The sequence below is a fragment of the Silurus meridionalis genome, chromosome 26, assembly GCF_014805685.1.
Source record: "Silurus meridionalis isolate SWU-2019-XX chromosome 26, ASM1480568v1, whole genome shotgun sequence".
Taxonomy (NCBI): Eukaryota; Metazoa; Chordata; class Actinopteri; order Siluriformes; family Siluridae; genus Silurus; species Silurus meridionalis.
In genome coordinates this window covers 10216948-10225664 of record NC_060909.1, presented here as the reverse complement: position 1 = coordinate 10225664, position 8717 = coordinate 10216948, and positions in this window count along the sequence as shown.

Genomic DNA, 8717 nt, shown 5'->3' with positions numbered 1-8717 from the left:
CTATTATTATTTGAATGAGAAGTTCCCTACCTATATCCAGCTTCCCTCAACTTCTCGACACAAAGGTTGTGTCCCTTTTCATTATGTGTCATTTTGTAGTTTCCATGACACTAGGGGCAAATATTAGATGTTTGTTCCCTCCTTTAGCGTTCTTTCTTGCTGTTACATAACGACAGTGTGCATTATCAGTGACAGGCGCCTATTAGCTGAGTCAGCAATCTTCAAGCTTGCCTTGCTCCCCCTCCTCCCCTCTCAATCGTTTCCCTCTTTCCTTCAGACTTGGATTAAGGCCTTGCTATTGCTGTGAAGCCACAGGGGGCTCCGAATGTGTGTCTTTGGACTGCTTCGCTGGCTGAACGAGGCTGAATTAGTGAGGACATTATCATCATCTCAGCACGGACGATAAAGCACAGCGTAGGCCTGCTGTTGGGAGAAGCCCAGCAGATTTTACTTAAGCCATGAGTCCAAAACCCCAAGGAAAACTCCTACTGCGTTCTGGAGCCTGGCCCTGCCCTCGCTTCTCGCTCTCTCTTTTTCTTTCTTTCTCTTTTTTTGTATGTGTGTGTGTGAGTGTGAGTGAAATAAAATGCCCTTCAGCACGGGAGAGATAGCATCGGAACAGCCATTAATCACATAAGCCTCAAAAGCAAATAAAATCAAATGGTGAATAAATAAAAAAATGAGCCATCAGGTGGAGAAAAAAAACAGCAAGTCCCACAGGTACCTTGGCCTGCCAAAACTCCAGTTCCAAGGGAACGAGATCTGAAGGGGTGTACGCACTTGGAGTGAGCTTTTAGCACTTCTCGGCGAGTGGAAACGCTCTCTGAGCTTGGCAAAAAAGAGGTCGGATTGGGAAACAGGGATTCGAATGATGGAGGGAGTTTAGGGGGAGATGAATACGGACCCACATGGCCTGAGCGCATGAGTACAAGCAGAACCCCCAGAACTCTATCGCAACCATGTGGCACTAGTGTTTATATTATGTTCAAATGACTCTTAAAGTGACTCCTGAGGCAGGCAGAAGCCAATTCACAAATAGAGTTAATGATAAAGTGCTGCAGGTTTCCACTCACTGAACAAAAAAAAAAAAACAAGTACATAAAAGACAGAAAGACGTAGAACTAAAGTTGATGAATGGAATGAGTGCTCAAATGTCATTGAGTCTGATTAGTTTATAGTCTAATTTTGCAAGTCAAAGATGATTAGGACTCAAGTCTATTTCAGATCTAAACTGTAATCAAATAGAATCAATTTCCTGCATTAATTTCTGAATTAAGAATGAATGGGTGAACTGGTCACAGGTTTTATAGTCACAGGTTGAAACATGAACAATCATGTATTGGAACAATTACAGTAATGATACACTGGATGCTTTTTAAAAAATAAGTATACTGGCTTATTTTTGTTCACACAACACCAAAGAGACTCATACAAAAAACTCATAAACTATTTCATTTTTATTTCATTGGCACTTAAGTGAGATATACAACACTTTGAGATTGTTGTTATTGGAAAACAATCAACACTGACTCTATTACAAAATAGATTGGATTATTTTCCTTTTTTTTTTTCCATATATCAATAAACAACGTCATGCATTTTTATCCATTTATAGACAAGTTAGTTCTTTTATTCCCTTATGTTATAGCAGCTATAAATACCAGCCTTGTTTCCTCACCAGGTTTGATTTATATCTCTCTTAAAAACTGGCAAAACATAAACACTTACTGACCATTAACACATTGCTGTCACTGGAGACTCCTTTTTTTTTCAACAGAAAACATCACCATGTCAACAGTGTGTGTCTTAGATTATGTACATGGAACATCGATCCTTACAAAATTATTGTATGACCTGCTACTATAAAAACAATAATGTACTTTAGGGCACTACGTATTTTAAACCTGTGATTTCTAATTAGCACTATAGTTGGTGTAGACGATGAATGCCTGCTTTTATTTGAGAAATGCTTCTAATCAGCTCAATTCTTACATATGCAGAATTTGGTAATTAAAGTGATACAATTGGTGTCCTTTTGTCTAAATGACATAAGAGTTGAAAAAACAGCAAAGACAAAAGGAATGTGTTCTCTCGCCCTTTGCACTCTGTTCTGCTGCAAAGCCTTGTGGTAGAGATCCTCAAGAATGCGCAGGCTCCCTGCCAAACAATACAACAAGCGTGTCTCCTTCAATCCACTTCACTGCAAAAACGGCATGTGGAGCAGGTCAGCTGGGGGCACGAAGTTCAGCCCGGCTCACGTTTGTGCTTTACATGGTAATCGCTTGCAAATGTTTGTGCACGGGAATCACAAAAACTGAATGACAGAAAAGAGTCTGCAGGGTTTTACACATTAAGGATGGTGTACTTCAGGAACAGCAGGCAGTTCAGGTGCATGTACAAGCAGAGGCATCGATCCAGGAGTCGTCCTTTAGGAAGGGACTGACGTTTGGACATCAACATATTGTGTTTTTTTCTCTGATACAGAGAAAAACTAAAATTATGTTGGTGTTGGTGAAGCTGGCTCACATGCCTCAAGCATGGGTTGCTGCTTCCATCTAGTGGTGAAACTCTGTGATCCATGTTCAGGTGTTCTTTTTTTTTAATAAAAGATTATCTAGTGTGCATTAAAAGTTAAATAATTCTTAAATGAACATTCAAATTTCTCAGAAATATGAATCAATAGCAAGAGATGCAGAGATGCAGATCTACAAACAAACACACGTAATAACAAGGAGTCGAAGAATCAAAACTTGTGTATCATATCATATTGTTTCACACTGTATTCCAAAGTTATTGTATTTATATCACACGGTTTTAGTTTCAAATTAAATATTATTGTACTTTCTAATTTTGTACCATGTGGTGTAACATAATCACATGGTATCAAATTATACCACATGATACACTATCATATCATGTCATATCATATTGTATTTCACTCATATCTTATCATTTGATACAATATCATATTGTATTATATTTTGTATGGTATAGAGAATTCTATTGTATAATATCATATTGTACCATTGTGCACTGTATAATTGCATCACACTGAATCATATTTTAACATATGGCTTTGTGTTGTATTGAATAATGTGGTCCTGTGATGTCTTATCATATTTTGTAGTTTTAACCCCCAAAAAATTAGATTACAGCTGCTTTATAAAAGAGATATTAATAATGATTTCATAACAATTGTGAATAAATGCCAAATCTCACAGCACTCGTGTATTTTTACTTTGTAACGTTTGATTTGTCTTGGTTCCGCGTCAAGTCTCCACCCATGTCTTGTAATTGGTTGTTTCCCTCACATGTACTTATTGCTCACACCTGTTTCTGTTTACACCTTTAATTAGTTTGGGTATTTATTTTCCTGTGTTTCTTTCTCTTTTGCTAAACTTGCAAAGCCATTCATTCTGGATTTTTATACACAATACTGAATTGTTTGTGGACACCTGAACATACGATTCATACTGTAGGTACTTTCTGTACCATCTCATTCCACATTTAGTCCCCATTTTCTGTTATAATGTCCTCCACTCTTCTGGGAAGATGTTCAAGATGTTCAATTCAGTTGCAAGGGTGTTAGTAAACTCAAATAATGATGTAGGGTGAGGAGGCCTGGGGTGCAGTCAGTCTTTCTTATAAGACCACAGTCTTATACACCATATTTTCATGCTGGAACACTGCATCCAAAGAAGTGTGTGCCTCCAACTTAGTGGTAACAGTTTGAACCACATATGGCTGAAAAGTGTGCCAATACTTATGTCCATATAGTGTTTGTAAAGCAGGATTACCAAAGTATTAAGATTTTTTGCAACATTTGGGTCACAAATTTCTAGCTAAAAATGGATTTATGTTGATTCTAGTGCTGTATCAAAATAGGGGCGTGTGTAAGGGTTAAATGTCCGCAGATTTGTTGGATCTGTGTGTGTGTGTGTGTGTGTGTGTGTGTGTGTGTGTGTGTATGTATGTTGTAACTCAGATTATTTGCTATGCCTCTGAGACACTTTAAGATGCACATTTCTATGCTTTATTACTTGTCAGAAATCTTACAACCTTTTTCTTAGTCCGTGACAGTGAAAAAGTATTTTGTCTTCTTTTGGAGTGTGTGTAATCATTTTACTTACCACATCTTCAGTGTGCGAAATGGACATTAGATGGATATTAGATGTACATGTTGTGTTACAGCTTTCTTTTCAAATCAAGACACAATAAAATATAGAATTAAAATTGAATTTAAATGCAAAGCTGTACTTTGCTTAAAGTTTTTCGTGTTTTGCTTTAAATGTGCTTTATATATTATCTACTACTAATGACTTTACCCAAACAGACCTGTTTTTCTGTGATAAATAGACATATAATGGGAATAATTAACTTTGTGCATGTTAGAGCAGATGAAAGCTGCCCACTGCAGCGCCTCGTGTCATTAGGATGCATGTCGTGTTGAAATCCTGCCCTGATTTCATTTGCAGTCTCCAGCTTCGCCTCACACTCGTCTCAGCCTCCCTGCGTCCTCGGCACTGTGTGTGGCGTGCAGCTGATTTTGAAACGCATATTTGTGGTGAAGTTTGTGGCTCTCGGTTTCTCTCCAAGGATGCTTGCAGAGCTCCGGCACGTGCTGGAGCCGAGAAAAGAAAAGAAGAAAGAAATCTCTACTCTTCAGGAAGGAACAGTGAAATGGGTCAGGGATCAGCTGATCTGACTACAGAAAGCACTGTATAGTGGAGCAAAAAAGCATTTATTCAGCCACCAATTGTGCAAGTTCTCCCACTTAAAGAGATGAGACAGCCTGTAATTTTTATTATAGGTTCACTTTAACTATGAGAGACAAAATGAGAAAAATAAATCCAGAAAATCACATTGTCTGATTTTTAAAGAATTTATTTGCAAATTTTGGTGGAAAATAAGTATTTGGTCAATAACAAAAGTTCATCTTAATACTTTGTTATATACCCTTTGTTGGCAATGACAGAGATCAAACATTTTCTGTAAGTCTCCACAAGTTTTTTTACACACTGTTGCTGGTAATTTGGCACATTCCTCATTGAGATCTCCTCTATAGCAGTGATGTTTTGGGGCTGTCACTGGGCAAAATGGATTTTCAACTCCGTCCAAAGATTTTCTATGGGGTTGAGATCTGTAGACTGGCTAGGCCACTCCAGGACCTTGAAATGCTTCTTACGAAGCCACTCCTTTGTTGCCTGGGCGGTGTGTTTGGGATCTTTGTCATGCTGAAAGACCCAGCCACGTTTCATCCTCGATGCCCTTGATAATGGAAGGAGATTTTCACTCAAAATCTCACGATACATGGCCCCATTCATTCTTTTCTTTACACGGATCAGTTACCTGGTCCCTTTGCAGAAAAATAGCCCCAAAGCATGATGTTTCCACCCCATGCTTCACAGTAGGTATGGTGTTCTTTGGATGCAACTCAGCATTCTTTTTCCTCCAAACACAAGTTGAGTTTTTACCAAAAAGTTCTATTTAGGTTTCATCTGACCATATGACATTCTCCCAATCTTCTTCTGGATCATCCAAGTGCTCTCTAGCAAACTTCAGATGGGCCCGGACATGTACTGGCTTAAGCAGGGGGACACATCTGGCACTGCAGGATTTGAGTCCCTGGCGGCGTAGTGTGTTACTGATGGTAGCCTTTGTTACTTTGGACCCAGCTCTCTGCAGGTCATTCACAAGGTCGCAAGGTTGTGATCATTTTGACCCCACAGTGAGATCTTTTTAGAAAGCTTTCAGAATCTTTCACATTTTCTTGCACTGCAGTCTTATTCTGAAATGCTTTACATTTTACACTCCACTAAATGAAAATAAAATGAATTTACCAATTTAATAAAAAGAAAAACCTAAAATATAAGCACTCAGTCCCTTTACAGTGACACTTGAAATGTATTCCAGGTGCAACTTGTTTCTCTGGATCATCTTTGAGATGTTGCTACAGTACACATTAATCCAGCTGGGGCAAAGTTGGTTGATTCGACATGATTTGGATAAACACACACCCGCCCAGTGGTGGACGAACTACACAAACCATGTAGTTGATTTAAAGTAGAAATACACTTTAAAGTATTACAAAAGTAAAAGTGTCCCTTTGAACTTTCACTTGAGTAAAAGTACAAAAGAATTTGCCTTCAAATGTACTTACGTCTTCAAAGTACTGTGACTTATTATGGCTATAATGTTTGTATTTTCATTTTTGTCACAAGACTCTTGCTAAATCAACTCAGTTTAAGTAAAAAGACTCAAATGTTACTTTTAGAACACCGATCTATTAATAAAATGCTATGAGTCAAACACCGATCTATTCAAATTATCATGAGCCCAAAACCACTTCAATCAATCACGTAAATAAGTCGAGCATCTTTAAATATTTATTGCTTTTAAAATGTCCTGCTTGCTCTTGAACTAACACTGAACTGTATGATCGGTTTATCCAGTCATAAATAAAAAAGGAACAACTGATTTCACAATGTCGTTGCGTTAAAGGTAAGATATTTAACTTTTAAATGTAGTGAAGTTGAAGTAAAATGTTTCCCTGAAAAAAAAAGTTCAATACAGTACAGAAACCCAATAAAGCTACTTAAGTACAGTAACAAATTACATTTACTTCATCACTGTCCACCACTGCACCTGTCCATATATGATCTAAGAGCTAAAAATTCGGAGTAAAAACAAAGCCAAGAGGAAGTCATACATGCATGAGGAGCTGCCTGTAGAGCTCAGGATTGTGCCCATGCACAGATCTGCATTTAGAAGAGTTCTGCCTAGAGGTGGCCATCCTGCCAAAATGAGCAATCAAGATAAAAGTGCCTTGGTAAGAGTGGTGACAATGAACTCTCTGGTTTAACTCCAGAGCAGAGCTGTGCACAGGGCGTGGCCTGGTGGCTAAGACCACTGCCGCTCTGCTCTCTTCGGCATCACTCACCCCTCTTGCCCCTCACTCGCCCCTCTCGGCATCACTCACAATCTGTGTGACCCTCCCTGGAAAATGGAGATGACAGTTCCAGAATTAGCAATTTGGTGGTTCGCAATTAGCAATTTGGTGGTTTGTTTTTGTACAAAATCTTGGAAAAAAAATACATTTGTGTAATTTTTAATCATAAAAGATTATTATTAAGATATTTCAAGACATAATACCAAATAAAATCTAAAGTTTTATTCTGTAAAAGGAACAGGCAAATATCAAAATGTAAAACAGTAAATAGTTTATTATTAGCATTGTGTAATTGTGATGTTCTGTTAAAACATTTACAATAAAGTCTGAAATTAATATAGCATGCGCTGCCTTCTCTTTTAATTGTATATTTGTAACAACTGGATAATTTGTGTTAATCACCCACCCCTTTTTAATGGACCCTTTTATTTGTTTTGGGCCACTGCCCCTCAAAATGTCTGTGCAAGGTCTTGCTCCAGAGGTCATACGGGGCATCCGGAAAGTCTTCACAGCCTTTTCCAAAATGTATTCAATTCATTATTTTCCTCAAAATTCAACAAACAATACCCCATAATTACAACATATAAGAAGTGCATTCCAAATCTTTTCAAATGTATTAAAAATAAATAAAATAAAAAACGAGAAAAAAAAGTAAAGAAATTGCATATACATAAGTATTTACAGTCTTTCCTCAATACTTTGTTGAAGCACCTTTGGCACCAATTACAGCCTCAAATCTTTTGGAGTTTGATGCTACAAGCTTGGCACCTATTTTTTGGGCAGTTCTCCCATTCTTCATTGCAGACACTCTAAAGCTCCATCAGGTTGCATGGAGAGTGTCAGTGCACAGCCATTTTCAGATCTCTCCAGAGATGTTCATTCGTGTTCATATCTGGGCTCTGGCTGGGCCACTCAAAGACACTCACAGAGTCCCACTCCTTTGTCATCTTGTCTGTGTGTTTAGAGTCGTTGTCCTGTTAGAACCCAGTTTAAGGTCCAGATCATTTTGGAGCAGGTTTTCATCACGGATGTCTCTGTACACTGCTGTCTTTCCCTGTTCCTGCCACTGAAAAACATCCCCACGGACATGGCACTTGGCATTCAGGCCAAAGAGTTCAATCTTTGTTTCTCATGGTTTAGAGGCCTTTAGGTACCTTTTGGCAAACTCCAGACAGGCAGTGCCTTTTACTAAATGGTGGCTTCCATCTTTCCACTTTACTATGCAGGTCTGATCGATGCAGTGTTGCAGTTCTTCTGGAAGTTCTCCTCTCCCCACAAAGAAACGCTGGAGGCTTTTTCAGATTGACCATCGAGTTCTTGGTCAACTTCCTGTCTAAAGCCCTTCTCCCCGGATCGCTCAGTTCGGCCGGGCGGCGGCTCTAGGAAGAGTCCTGGTGGTTCCAAATTACTTTTATTTACGGATGAAGGAGGCCACTGTGCACACTGAGACCTTCAATGCTGCATAAATCTTTCTGTACCCCAGATGCCTCGATACAACCCTGTCTCAGGGGTCTACAGACAATAACTTAGAATTCATGGCTTGGTTTTTGCTCTGACATGTACTGTTAACTGTGGGACCTCATATAGACAGGTGTGTGCCTTTCCAAAGCATGTCCAATCACCTGAATTTACTCCAATTACATTGTAGAAACATCTCATGGATGATCAGTGGAAACAGGATGCACCTGAGCTCAATTTTGAGTGTCGTGGTAAAGGCTTTATCTTTAAAAAGTTTGCAAAGATTTTAAACAAACTTTTTTCACGTTGT